At 35.7% G+C, this 14890-nt stretch overlaps 1 protein-coding gene across 7 annotated transcripts in view; it reads right to left on the bottom strand.

Annotated features, from left to right (window-relative positions):
- The window catches only part of DIAPH2 (diaphanous related formin 2), an 860940-nt gene that overhangs the window by 324360 nt on the left and 521690 nt on the right, over window positions 1–14890 (bottom strand). The window lies entirely within an intron of this gene.

Below are 14890 nucleotides of genomic sequence, written 5' to 3'. Positions count from 1 at the left end.
AGACGCCTCCTTTATGAACCCCTCGCTGAGATCATTTTCAATTCTTAGAACATTCAAGTATTTTGAATTGGAAATTGTATAAGACAGATATCTTTCTAAAATGAATGACTTGTGTAAAGATTAAGATGCCACTGATCTTGGAGCTTATCTAATCGTAGAAAATCTATTCCTCTGTCAAATCTATGCTGAAAACCTGAGAAAGAACACAGCACATTTCCCTTAAAAGACATAACAGTTCACCTAGAAATAATTTATTGCTTTCATAAACAGGTACCAAAAGTCAAGGAAGTATAAAAGCAACACATACTCAAAGAATTTCTGTTAAGCCATCGTCCCCTCAAGAATGAAAGAAGATAATGAGTTTGTTGTTAGATTTGCACACAATTAGAAGTAGGATCATTAGAGGGAGAAAGTAGTTTATTGATGGGACTCATTGTTCTCAGTCCATAAATGAGACCATTTTACTCCTAATGACCATAATCCCCTCCTTAATCTTGACAGTGCTAAATTACAGTTGCATATCTAATGATCTCAATCTTTCCCTAACTTTATTAAAGCGTAAAAAGATTAAGCAGATACTAAGTGACCTGACGATAGTTAAAGAAAGACCATATCATAATTTTACTGACTAAACTCTAGCGATTAGCAAGACTGGCGTTTGTCACTACAGTCTAATTGAAAACCTTGAAATGTTGAAAACTGCTATTTTCAGAAACTGACAACTAACCACTGAGGTAACACTACAACCCAAATAAATTAAGCACCATCATGTTTTTATAGTTAATAAGAGTCTAATTTGGTCCGGAAATGGTGGCTTTTCATGAGTACATGCAATTCCACTTGATAGTCAAGACTAATCTAGTCTTGTGTTTTTCATTTGATTTTAAACTAAAAAGGATAACAGTTATAATTAATAATTTAAAGCTAGACCCACCATCTGTTTTTTGAACAATGACCAAAAAAACAACAAAAACCCCCTAAATTTCAGAAATATATAACCATTGCTTCCTGAATTCCTAACGTTGAAATTCTCCCATCCACGCATCTTTGACCCTACAGATCAAATTCCTAAACTACAAGGAGTTGAGTGCTGGCTTAAAGTTGTTGCTCATAAATACTAGGACACTACTAATTTTTAAAAAAAAAATTTTTATTGAAGTATAATTGATTTACAATATCATGTAAGTTTCAGGTATACAGCACAGTGATTATATATATATATATATATATATATATATAATTTTTCAGATTCTTTTACCTTATAGGTTATTACAAAATACTGAGTATAGTTTTCTGTGCTATACAGTAGGCCCTTGTTGGTAGGACACTACTAATTTATTTCAGTAGAAATATTGGTTTTACTACATATTAGGGAAAGTTTATTAAATGTCAATTACCCTACATGTTTTAGTAATCAGAAAATACACAGTAGGGCTTCCCTGGTGGCGCAGTGGTTGAGAATCTGCCTGCCAATGCAGGACACACGGGTTCGAGCTCTGGTCTGGGAAGATCCCACATGCCACGGAGCAACTAGCCCGTGAGCCACAATTACTGAGCCTGCGCGTCTGGAGCCTGTGCTCCGCAACAAGAGAGGCCGCGACAGTGAGAGGCCCGCGCACCGCGATGAAGAGTGGCCCCCGCTTGCCACAACTAGAGAAAGCCCTCGCACAGAAACGAAGACCCAACACAGCCAAAAATAAATAAATAAATAAATAAAGTAAACAATGCGTTTAAAAAAAAAAATACATTTAAAAAAAAAAATACACAGTAAAAAATGGAGAAAGGCAGTACAAAAGTTATCAAAAATGACATTTGTGGGCTTCCCTGGTGGCGCAGTGGTTGAGAATCTGCCTGCCAATGCAGGGGACACGGCTTCGAGCCCTGGTCTGGGAAGATCCCACATGCCACGGAGCAGCTGGGCCCGTGAGCCACAACTACTGAGCCTGCGCGTCTGGAGCCTGTGCCCCGCAACGGGAGGGGCCGCGATAGTGAAAGGCCCGCGCACCGCGATGAAGAGCGGTCCCCGCACCGCGATGAAGAGTGGCCCCCGCTTGCCACAACTGGAGAAAGCCCTCGCACGAACCGAAGACCCAGCACAGCCAAAAATAAAATAAATAAATAAAAATAAAAGTAGCTATAAAAATTAAAAAAAAAAAATGACATTTGTAACTTGACCTATATAAAATATTTGTAGAAATGTACAAATAAATGAAAACATCTCAGAAAATAAATGAGGAATTAACAGTGTTTGAACTTAAAATAATCAAGCCATGGTGACTATAATGATATGGTACAATCTACCATTTTCTGCCCCAAAGGCAGTGGGGTAAACATTTACAAAAAAGCAAAAACAAACAAAAAAACACATAAACTCATATAAGTCAACTGGAATCACTCCTATTTGAGAAAATAAGAAAAAAACTATTCGTGGGCTAAAATTTAGGGAAGGAGAGTTGGAAATCATCTATAACCAGTAAGAGCACACTAAAATAAACTATCTGAAAATCAGAGTAAAAAACTGAACCATATGTATAATAAGAAAATTTCTTCACTTAAAATAGTAAACATTACATGAGAAGAAAAAATCACTTTTGGACTGAGAAATAAGAAAAACTCAAGGACAAGAGCAAAACCAAGATACTTTTTCCACTTTTAACAAAACTAAAACCACAAAACAAAGCATAATCTCTAGACAATTCTCTCTCAGAATTCAGGGGTCACATTATACTAGCACTGTGCTTTAACTGAAGCTTGTGAATGAATGAAGTCTAATATTACGACCTTCAGACCTTCCTTTAAATTTTTTCCACAATATCACGTTACAGTGAATTTAAGAGAAATCCAAGAGATGATTCATTTTTAACATGCATTCTTACCATTAAAATATATTTTAATTTCTGTACATGGGTTAACCTACTTTGGTTGGAAATATTTTGTCATTCACGAACACTTGTTTTTCCTATTTGATAAACTAGACTTTCCCTTTTTTCTTCAAATACCAAAATAAACAACAAAATGAAGGAACAAGCCTGGATGTGACTGAGACACTTCCCAAAAATGATATATGCTACAGTGTAATTAATACTATGAGGTTTGCTACAGACATGTAATTAACAGTTCGATACTGTAATAACTTCATCCGAATACAAAACCCAGTTCAACTTTCATCCCAGTTCAAAAAACTAAGCACTATGGAGGTATTTGTAATGAGGTGGATGGAGTTAGAGTCTGTCATACAGAGTGAAGTAAGTCAGAAAGAGAAAAACAAATACAGTACGCTAACACATATATATGGAATCTAAGGAAAAAAAAAAAAAAAGGTCATGAAGAACCTAGTGGCAAGATGGGAATAAAGACACAGACCTACTAAAGAATGGACTTGAGGATATGGGGAGGGGGAGGGGTGAGATGTGACAGGGTGAGAGAGTGTCATAGACATATATACACTACCAAATGTAAAATAGATAGCTAGTGGGAAGCAGCCGCATAGCACAGGGAGATCAGCTCGGTGCTTTGTGACCACCTAGAGGGGTGGGATAGGGAGGGTGGGAGGGAGGGAGATGCAAGAGGGAAGAGATATGGGAACATATGTATATGTATAACTGATTCACTTTGTTATAAAGCAGAAACTAACACACCATTGTAAAGCAATTATACTTCAATAAAGATGTTAAAAAAAAAAAACTAAGAACCTTCAGACTAAAGAGACAGATATTTAATACTAATCATCTGTGCACTTTATAGTTCATTCTAATCTACAAACTGTCTCACAAAGAAAAAAATAGGGAGCAAAATCATTTTGTTAAATTGTGGGAGAAGTTTAATGCTATTATTTTGGACACAATTTTGAACAAGAAATTCCAGTGACCACCATAAGAATTAATTCATTTATTTTTAAACACATTATTTAGCTGCCTCTCTGTTGCATCAAATATATTTATATATAACAGAGTTACCTCTGAGTAGACGTATTAGCAAAAGAAGGTTGGTTAATAAAATACATTATCAACCAACCTTCTCAGAGCACTTTTATGAAGACAAATCTCAACACCTGGGCAAACTATTTTTAATTGAGCTAGACACTCTGAAGGTTTGTAAAATTATATATCACCTTTATTTAGCTGCAAGATGAAACATACATACACATGGTCTATAATTTATTTATTTTACTCAAACTCAACATAAAGAATTAAAAAAATGTACAGATCAGGATGAACCATACCAAATTGCTATTTATAGTTCAAAAATGGTTAAATGTCAGTAATTACATGTGGTTTGACCTAATACAATATGTTTTTTCTTCAACTGTGCCATATGGGTGAAAACTTCAAATTAATGCACTATGTATATCCTCTAAGGGCATTTTAGGCACTGGAAATGGCGGTCACATTTGCAATGAATGCATTTTTGCAGAAATATGAGACTGTAGTCAAGGACCTATTTCAACTTAAATTAGGCCATTTCCTTTTATTTTCTGAACGGAAACCAGAATCTCAACTAAAGATGAGACAAGCAAATGCTCACGAGTCCTACAACTGAAGGGAAAAAGAGGAAAAAAAAATCCACCGAACTGTTTTTAACAATATTTACTCCTGCTATACAAATAGATTGTACGGCAAAGCTATTTATAATCACACACACACACACGCACACTCTCTCTCTCTCTCTCTATATATATACATAGAGTGTGCGTGTGTGTGCGTGTGTGATTGTTAGGAGACCAAGCACAGTGAACACTTTTTTCCTACATATCAGTAGATTAATTATAACACATATAAGGGTTATTACGGGCTTATATGAAATCATCTGTGTGAAACTTTTGAAAATTGTAAAGCACTATAGAATTTAAAGATATTTCAGTTTAAAAAAATAGCATTTAGACAGTGTATGGAAAAGAATGCTTTTATAGGAACAGTTTGCAAAAGGGGAAGCTATATGGTGACAGCAAATGAGTACAGTTTGAGGCCACAAGCCACAAAGTGGAATTCTTGAAACATCCAGTGATGGACACAGCTTGTCAGCACACTTACCTCTTCCCAGCTACCATCTGCTCGGCACCACCTTCTAACCTCATCCCCATTGCACCACGCCCCCTCCTGCTCCTCTCTGTTTGCCATTCCACTGTCAGTCTGCTACTAGATGGAGGAACAGAAATGTTTACCAGTAAACCTACATCTTCAGGCTGTTGCTCTGTTTGCTCTCCTCAAGACCCAAGTTAAATAATGACATTAAAGGTCATCTTAGATTTCTTTTTTTTTTTTCTTCCTGCTAAAACTTGTAATCGCTGATAAGGTCATCCTGAAAAAGAGGTCTTGTCAGAATGAAACTTGTGTACATTCAGGTTTTTAAAAACAGAACTTTCACTTCTCTAGCTGGGGAGTACAAAAGTGGCAGAATCCAGGGAATAAGGCTTGAGAGGAACTACTTTCAACAAAAGATAGCAAAAGAAATAACGTTTTGACAGAAGGTGAGGAACATCTGGGGAGGAGAAAAATGCATTATATAACAAATGTGGATCGACAATAAATACAGGTGTAATTTTCTACTCGCAGCATTTATTCTGCCAAAAATCACAAATTATAAACTGTCCCCCTTTCCTACCATGAAAGGAAAATATCCCTGAGAATTTACTGAATCACTGCTATGATTCTGCATGCCTGTTGAGAGACCTAGTTTCAGTTTTAACTTGTCCTTGCCAATCTTCTAACTGGTCTATAATTCTCAACAATGAGTATCCTGCAGACGGTAAATCTAATCATTCTGACATCTATAAAAGATATTCACTTGGTGAGTGAGATGAAAAATGATAGTGCAGAAATATGAAAAGTCTATCTTGGGATAACAATAGGCTACAACTTTGGGTAAGCATATACCTTCACCAAGGTAGTTTCTCTTTAGAGCTCTATTTCCATTTCGGTATTATTGATATTCCTGAAAAACAATCACACATAAAGCCTGTATAGATATGTTTGGTCATACTTATTTAGTGGATTTCATTATACAGCTGTGAATCCCTAAGAATAAAAATGTGGCTCTAAAATGTGATTTTAAAAAAATAATAACTACAACAGCACTTATAAGACCTATTGGATTATGGGTACATTTTTCCTTTTTTCATCTTTACATTTCAAACTTTGCGAAGTATCATGGAAGAAAATCTGTTTGCCTTCTTTTACTTATGTTTTTCCCCAGACTTAATGACAATAAAAAAAATCCCAAATTTTATTTCAAAGAATCAATAAGCAAACTATTTACATGTAATATTCCCATTTGGTATCCTATAAGACAAGATAGTTAAATAACATATTATTATTATTGCCTATAATAATTGCCTATCATGGAAAACACTAAAATATTAAAAACTATAGTATAGAGTTTTAAATTTTACTATTGAAATAATTATATACCTTTCTCCATGACTTGCTTTCAGAAGAACCTGCTAAACATAGGAAACAATATTTTTCATGTACAGCCTAACCTACACCAGACTGCTAATTCCATACGTGCAGAACATATTCATTGTATACTCATTATATGAAAGTTTAATAATTTCTCTGAAGACTGCCTACCAGAAGTCTATTCGAAAGAAGCAGAAGATATCCTATTCTGACTTTAATAAATAACATTGTTTTAAGTATGAGTTACAGTAACCCATAGATAAGAAAATTTATTAGAATATATATTGGGTGTGATTATTTTTTTCTTGTACTGGAAGGCAGTATTTAATTTGTCCTCCTTGGTCACAAAGCTAAAGTTGATAAAGCCAGTGGAATAAAATACATATACACGTGAGATATTTCAATAACTGAGATCATTAGTCTAATTTATTACATGTGCTTTTCATATCATTATGAAAAGCTCAAATGTCAAACTCACATGAAAAGCTTGTCCTAACTTCTCAAAACATAAATTAAGAGTGCTAGCCTTTGTATTCCTAGAGCATGCCTCAGCTCTAATTTTTTGGAAATCCTAAATTTCTTTTTGCAAAAGTCAAGTGTGCACCATTGAATTAAACAACAACAAAGAAGTATGAATTAACACCCATGTCAAATTATGAGCAAATACTTGATTAGTTAAGGGAAAGCATGAAATGATGGGAAAACATCTCCTTCACTCTGGGTGGGGAGAGAACAGTGGTTTTCAGGAAAGTGGGTGGGGGGTGAGTGTGGTGACAGTGGTGCCTGAGTCAGCAGACACAGAGCAGAACATGGCAGCTGTAAACAGAACAACTTTGGGGTGTGACCATGAGGGTGGCAGCATAAGTACCCATGAGAAACCCAGGAACAGAGGTGTATTTCCTGCCTTCCAAAAGCAGGGGGCCAAAGGAATTAAGTAGGAGCTAGAGTTTGTATGATAGTGACTTAAACTATTTATCTCTTCTGTGTGGCTTGAGGAAACAAGAATTTGAAGTGAGATGACACAACACCATAGGTTTTAATGTGGTCTTGATCCTCTGTACTGGTAAGTGTGAGTGGTATAGAGAAGGAGATGGGCACAGCTCTGGTGCTTTTTATGGGAGCTTGGAAGGCCTGCATCAAATACATTTCTTTCTATTTGATTTTTGTCCTCAGCCTCTTGGACTTTAACCCATGCTATAGTCTACATTTTCTTGTGTTAAACTGATTAATATTAAACTCAATTCCACACATTCTCATTAAGTGTTTATTATGTGAGGGAAATATTGTGTTAGGTATGGCAGAAGTCTTTGTCTCACGTGTTCCCACTCCCCACTTTCTGATTTTAGATTCTAATAGTTGAGAGCAGGTAATCAAAATACGCTTCAAGGCAGAAAATCATGAGTTCTATAAAAGAATTACAAGAAAAGTGTTTGTTCAAAGGAAGACACAATTGCCTCCAGAGCAGGTACTGCCACTGACGAGAAAGCATTTGAGATGAAGCTCAAAGGATAGTATATTTTATTTGTAACATGGAATTCTTCTCTCAGGGTCATACAGACATCACAACCTGATTCTTCTTTCTTACCTACCCCACTTGTTCTCTTAATCAACATTTGTCGCTTTCTTGAGAAATGTGTTGCATGAGCTAACAATTTTATCTCTAACCCACATGACAGGCCTCTATATAATTACAAAATATCTTTAACATAGTCAACATCATTTTGAAAGGTGTTTGCTAGAGAGTAGAAAGGTGGTTACCAGGGGCAAGGGGGCGGGGGAATTGGGGAGATGTTGGGCAAAGAGTACAAATACCCACATAGAGAAGATGAATAAGTTCTGGGGATTTAATGCACAGCCTTGTGATTATAAGTAACAATACTGTGTTGTATGCTTGAAAATTGCTAAAAGACTAGATATTAAATGTTCTCACCACACACAAACATAAAAAGGTAATTATGTGATGTGTTGGAGGTGTTAGCTAACATCTATGGTGGTAATCATATTGCAGTATATAAGTGGATCAAATCAACACATTGTATACCTTAAACTAACACAAATATTATATGTTAATTATATCTCAATAAAGCTGGAAAAACTAAAAAGTTAAAAAAAAAAAATAGAGGTTTCCCACAGAAGAGTCATTAATTGAGGCCTTACAGTATCTGCATTGGTATAATGACATTCCTGGCTAAGAAACACCAAATATAACGTTTCACAAGTAAATCCACCAGTTCTTGGGCTGATCTAAATGTTAGTTAAAAATTCCTTCAACAGATGAGTCCAGTGAGTAAGTCTCTAATATTATGAGAAAGGGGTTAATCATTACACAATAATAGAAAATAGGATAACTTTGGTCTCAAGATTTGATTGTTGAACCTATTAGATCAATTTCATACTTGTATCTTTAGGAACAAAATATTTTAAGCATGTGAACTACAAATGAAAATAAACTACAATTTTTCCTCACTGTCAATAAGATATACGTGTTCTATATAAATGTATGAGCCATATGTACATATGCATGTGTGTCTATATAGGTAAATATATTTTTTTCCCATTATGGATATCTAACTTAGTCAGCACAAGATAGCAGCTGTTTAATAGCACAAACAAACAGATAAACACACATTATATATCTAACAGACTTTAATATAAAATATGGGGTTTCACACATCACCTTGCAGTCCCTTAATGTATAATCTCATGGCTAAAAAGGCACATGAAGGCCTACTGGATGAATGACAGAACACCCAGTGGAGGATTTCTCTCTTTAGCCTTCTTCATCTTCAATGATTATATGGCTGATGGTGAGCTAAGAACTTGATTCCCTTTTCTCTTTTCCACAGGCAGTGATATGATTCATTTCACAGAGCTACCCACAGTTAGAACTAGAAATTAACAGTTTTTTTAACAACTGGAACCTATTTCCCTCTTAGTATACATGAATGACTCATATCACTGTTAATAACAGTTGAATTCTTGCATGACTGGAAAGAAAAATCTCCTCAAGATGGAATGTTGACCCAACTCAGTTAAAGGCTTTTAAAGCAATCAACTGCTGAGATTCAATGAAACAAAACCACCCAATATCCAAGAAAACTATATTACAAGAATCCTGAGAGGAAGACCAGTAGGCCCCTGTCTCTCAGCAGGCAGATTTAATGAGATCATTAAATTTCCTTTATGCAAGTTGTTATTAAAAACAAAACCTAGGGACTTCCCTGGGGGTGCAGTGGTTAAGAATCTGCCTGCCAATGCAGGGGACACGGGTTCGAGCCCTGGTCCAGGAAGATCCCATATGCCCCGGAGCAACTAAGCCCATGCGCCGCAACTACTGAGCCCGCGTGCCTAGAGCCCGTGCTCCGCAACAAGAGAAGCCACCGCAATGAGAAGCCCGCGCACCGCCACGAAGAATAGCCCCCGCTCACCGCAACTAGAGAAAGCCCGCGTGCAGTAACGAAGACCCAACACAGCCAAAAATAAATAAATAAATAAATAAAAAGTAAAAAAACAAAAAAACAAAACCTAAACCTATTCATCTAGATTGCATGCTATATGGAAGTTGAATATCAGAGATTTGTTTTTAAGCAGATTATAATAGGCTAAACCAACTCTCATTTTCATGACCAAAAATTTGACCAAGTTAATGTCTTATCTAAATTGTCCTTGTTATTATAGAAAGAAACTTGAATAACTCAAGAAAAATAGAAACCCAATACCCAAGTTTATAATAGGCATAAAAATTTAGGATTTTTTTTAAGAAAGCCGTTTCTAGGAAAATCATAAATATGAAGACATTACAATTTTTAATACCATGCACACACAATAAATACTTTTTGTTCTCACTTTTCAGTGAAAACATGCTATATTCAAATTCTACGATTAATATGGTGTGGCCTGTGGAATGTCAGAATAGAAGATTGGCCTTTTAGTTATCAAGTATTGAATAGCATACATTTCATTCTATGCTTCTACAATTAGCTACTCCTTAGTCTACGGATATTAGATCCTTTCATGACCCCATTTCTCTGCACGTGCAATTCTATGCTCTTATACTCCTTCCTTTTTACGGAGCAATCTCGTACTTGTCCTCTGAGATCAAGATCAAAAGCCAGTTGCTCAGTAAAGCTTTCCTGGACTCCAACAGACAGTTGCTTGTTATGTCTACTGTACTCCAAAGCACTGAGGTTGATATTGGTACAATATATGTTAACAGGCTGTACTGTAATTTACATGCTTAGATTACCTGTTTCTCTTTTTACAGTGTGGGACTCTGGATGGCAGATGCTACACTGTATTTATCTTTGTATCCTCACAGTTTCTGATATATAGATATTTAATAACTGTTTATTGAATGAATTAGTGAAAATGAAAATATAACCACTTTAACAAAATGCTTCTCTACAGTAAATCAAGAGTGCATTTGCATATTGCCCAAGTAGTACATTCAGCCCTTCACTAATATTTAATATAGTTAAGAGTTACTGGAAACATTTTTAAAGATACAAACCAATATTTGCTGCATCCTAGCACCTGATAATGCAAAGCAAAATTCTAAAACATATCATGTAGTAGTATTTAGATGGCTTTGGTAACTGACAGCAATTTGATAGGAAATGAGAGAACTGACTTAGAGGTTAGTCTTGATGATATTAAAACCATAATGCACACAGTGTGCATATTTTAACATTTCAATGAAAATGCTTTTCCTAATCTTGAGAACAAGTGAAAACAGAAGCAGTCTTAAGAGAATATGATGAGTAGCAATAGAAAGGGGGGAGAAAACAGAAGAAAAAACAATCTTTTCTCCTTTGGTTTGGAGAAATCAAGATGTGATCTGTTTTCAACTGAAGTTAGAGCCTGATATATGTCTATTATTTCATTATTTTAACACATTTTCATCTCATATCTTAGTAAATAGTCTCAGGTTGCCGTCTTAAAGTTCATACACTCCAACAAGAAAAACATGTGCAATCCCTTTCTTGATAATGAAGGTAATTTCTATAGAGAAAATAACATTGACCTATTATCAAAATTTCATGTGAATTCCAATTTTTTAAAATTTCTTAACATCAACAACACAAACTGCATTTGCTACACATTTCAACCATTCCTTTACAGCATACAGACAAACTTAACCATAATAATGGTTGTATGATGATGAAAATACCCAAGCCTACCTTTCAACTATTTAACCAATGACTTTTTACAAATTTGAAAAGTTATAAAAGGTAATAAATCACAGATGCTCCTGTGTATACAGTGAACAAAGCACTTTTTATGTAGGTTATCTCACTTAATTTTAGCAACACCCTCAAAGAAGCAAATATGACAATTATGCTTATTTTACTAGGGAAACCTAGTGATGGGAGAAGTTACAAGCACGCCTAATACCACACAACTAGTCACTTGCAGAGCAAGGACTCTAACTCAGGTTCCATGACTCTAAATCCCGTGGATTCACCCACCTACCAAACACTGCTTTCCTCTTTAATAACCCCAATTAAAAACAAAAACAAAGGGACTTCCCTGGTGGTCTAGTGGTTTAAGACTCCACGCTCCCAATGCAGGGGACCCAGGTTCCATCTCTGGTCAGGGAACTAGATCCCGCATGCCGCAACTAAAAGATCCCACATGCTGCAACTAAAGATCCTGCACACCGCAATGAAGATCCCACACGCCACAACGAAGATCCCGCGTGCTGCAACTAAGACCCGGCACAGCCAAATAAATGAATAAATATTTAAAAACCAAAACCAAAACAGAATTCCTATTACTTAATACCACACAGTTTATTTTATTTTGAGAAAGAGGAAAATAGGATCTTGATTGAGGCTACCTTAAAATTAATACAATTTTAAAAACCTAGACTATTTAAATAAGACAATACCAAAACTAGGCCTCCTTAGCCATGCATCTGATGATTTAAGTAAAAACCCAAACCAAAGGTTCTAACATACTTTTTCTTGAATAACCTACAAAATAGTGAGTCAAGATCATTAACTTTAAATGCCCTAAAATGCAGACTGATGACTTTCATTAAATATTTGTCATACTCTCCACTCATCCTCTGACAATTTTACCTACTCCTAACTAGAGTTCACAATGTTAATTCAAGTGGCATTTTTGAGGCTAATAAGGGATATTTTTTTACTCAGTAGAAGACAGAATAAATATGGGTATACCATATTATTTCCGGTCACATGAATAATGCTTATGGATTTTAGAACTAAAATTCATCATTCCATGGAATGGTAGAATCCCAAGACACTATTAAAATATGTATTGAAATGGTCCCAGATTTTCTTTTCTTGCCCTTTTACCAAACATGGAGGTTGACTGATAGTCCTTTAGGCCAGTTGTTCTATGTATTTATGGGTCTCTGGTTTGCTATTTTTTCAAGTTAAAGTTATTGTTTTATACTACAAGACCGCTGCTATCCCTATACACAAGGGCAAGTTTTCCAAATTTCAAATTGATTAGGTAGCAAACTGACACGGTTTACAAAGTGAAAAGCTTCAAACCCAAGACACTTTAGGCAACAGTGCACAATATGCTAGATGACACTACTTATTTACAAAATGTTAGATGGCAGAGCAGCTCTCTAATAGGCTGCGTAAAGACTCAGAGGAAAGCCAGAAGAGCAGAGTTCTACAAATTCTGGCGTTGGGTCAGGGAAACGGTACACAGGGGTGGAATTCCTGTTATGAGCGTGCCGTATGGCAGTGGCTGGGTGGTGGGATGCAAGAATCAGGAAAGAAAAATCAGCTGCTAGATGGTGATCCCAACCCTAAGGAAGCATTCGCAACTTGTCCTCCAATGGCCAGCATGATCCAGGGCTGGCCAACATCTTCATTCCTTGCTCACAAAGTGTTTTCAATTTAGTCTACGGAAGGATTCACCTCCTTTCTCCGCCTCTCATTCATACCAACCAATGACCCTGCCCCTGACTCTACAATGGAATATAAGGGGGAAATATAATTGTTACAAAGTTGTTTTGTTTTGTCTTATCTGTTCCTAAGATAAGAAAAACAACCATTGAGATAGCCCTTTTACTGAAAATGGATAGAATAAAACCCTTACCCTCAACTCACCTTGTGTAACTCAAGAAATGAGAACATTACTTTTTAAATGAGGCTGGGGAAGAGGAGGACTGTCAGTATGTTGTTTAATTAAGTAGATATGTTCTGTTTGTTCAAATAAGGCAAAATGGGATTGAAGCAAAACAGAATAATGCCCAATAATACATAAATTTGTAGTCACTCTTTATGCTGATCTACTTTATGTGTGATTTTAATCTCTCTATCCCATGGGCCTCTTTTAGCAAAACAATATTTCAGTTTGTCAAAGATAAAGTGCACTGTGCATCGATTTCACTGTCTTGTCCATTTCCTTTGCCAAGAGGGACAGAACAAAATTTTAAGATAAGAGTGCTTCGTAACAAGTGCAGCCCAAAGTAGCTCCTGGCCTCATCAGAGTTTAATGAGACATTCTATCTAAGAAATAAATTAAATGACATTTTGGGATCATGCTTAATGAAGCGGGTACCTACAGAAGCTCTAGACCGCAATAGTGTTCTTATAATCTGTGGAGAATAGGGCAGGAAAATGTCATCAATCATTTGGGACAAAATGGCACTCTGTGGAATAGAAACTCTTAAACCTCAGTAGCTCCTGGTCTCAATCATGGCCCGGAACTGGTTTCTTGTTATGTCAGTACCATAAAATAGTTTGCACGTGTCTATGTTAATTCCATAAGTCAGTGTCTCATCACTGTCACAACCACATAAAGCAGACAGTGTCTGTGAAACTCCAAAATGAACAAAGCCAGGACAAATACAATGCTGGAAAGGTAAAGTAGAAAATAGTACAATTTTCCTATAACAGAAATGAAAGTGAGTTAGGTGTAGCATGTCTAAATGAAATACTAAAGAGCTGTCCTAGTTAAGAAGAGATTTTTGTCCAAATCATATCAAAAGGAAGATAATAAGTGGTCCTAACAAAAGGATGCACTTAGCCTATAATAGCAGTTGTGATAGACCTACAAACTCATTTGGCATCTATGATTCCAAATCAACAAGATAGTTCACTTAAAAATTCAGTGAAAATAATTTTAAAGTATCTTGATATTTGCAAATACAAATATACTAAGTCACAGTTACAATTCTTGATAAGATTTTTGAAAATTATAATCATATAATGATAATTAGAGAATGAGGAAACATTTAGAGTGAATACATGTTATGTAAAGAATTCATAGGAAATAAAGAGCAAAATACTTGACCTCAGTCAATAAATGGACAAAGCAGAAAAGAAGTGATAAAGTTAATTTTAAAGATGGGAAAATACTCTCTTTCATTCACAGCCATAGGAATTTAAATTACACCAAGAGATTATGACTGTATATTTATTGGCACAATTCTTAAAAAGTTTCATTTTTAGTTTTACACTTTTATTGAATTTATTTCTTTTCACAGCTGTCTCAATCTCTCT

This window comes from Balaenoptera borealis (genome assembly GCF_965194805.1).
Source record: "Balaenoptera borealis genome assembly, chromosome: X".
NCBI lineage: Eukaryota > Metazoa > Chordata > Mammalia > Artiodactyla > Balaenopteridae > Balaenoptera > Balaenoptera borealis.
This window is presented reverse-complemented; position numbering and strand designations above follow the sequence as displayed.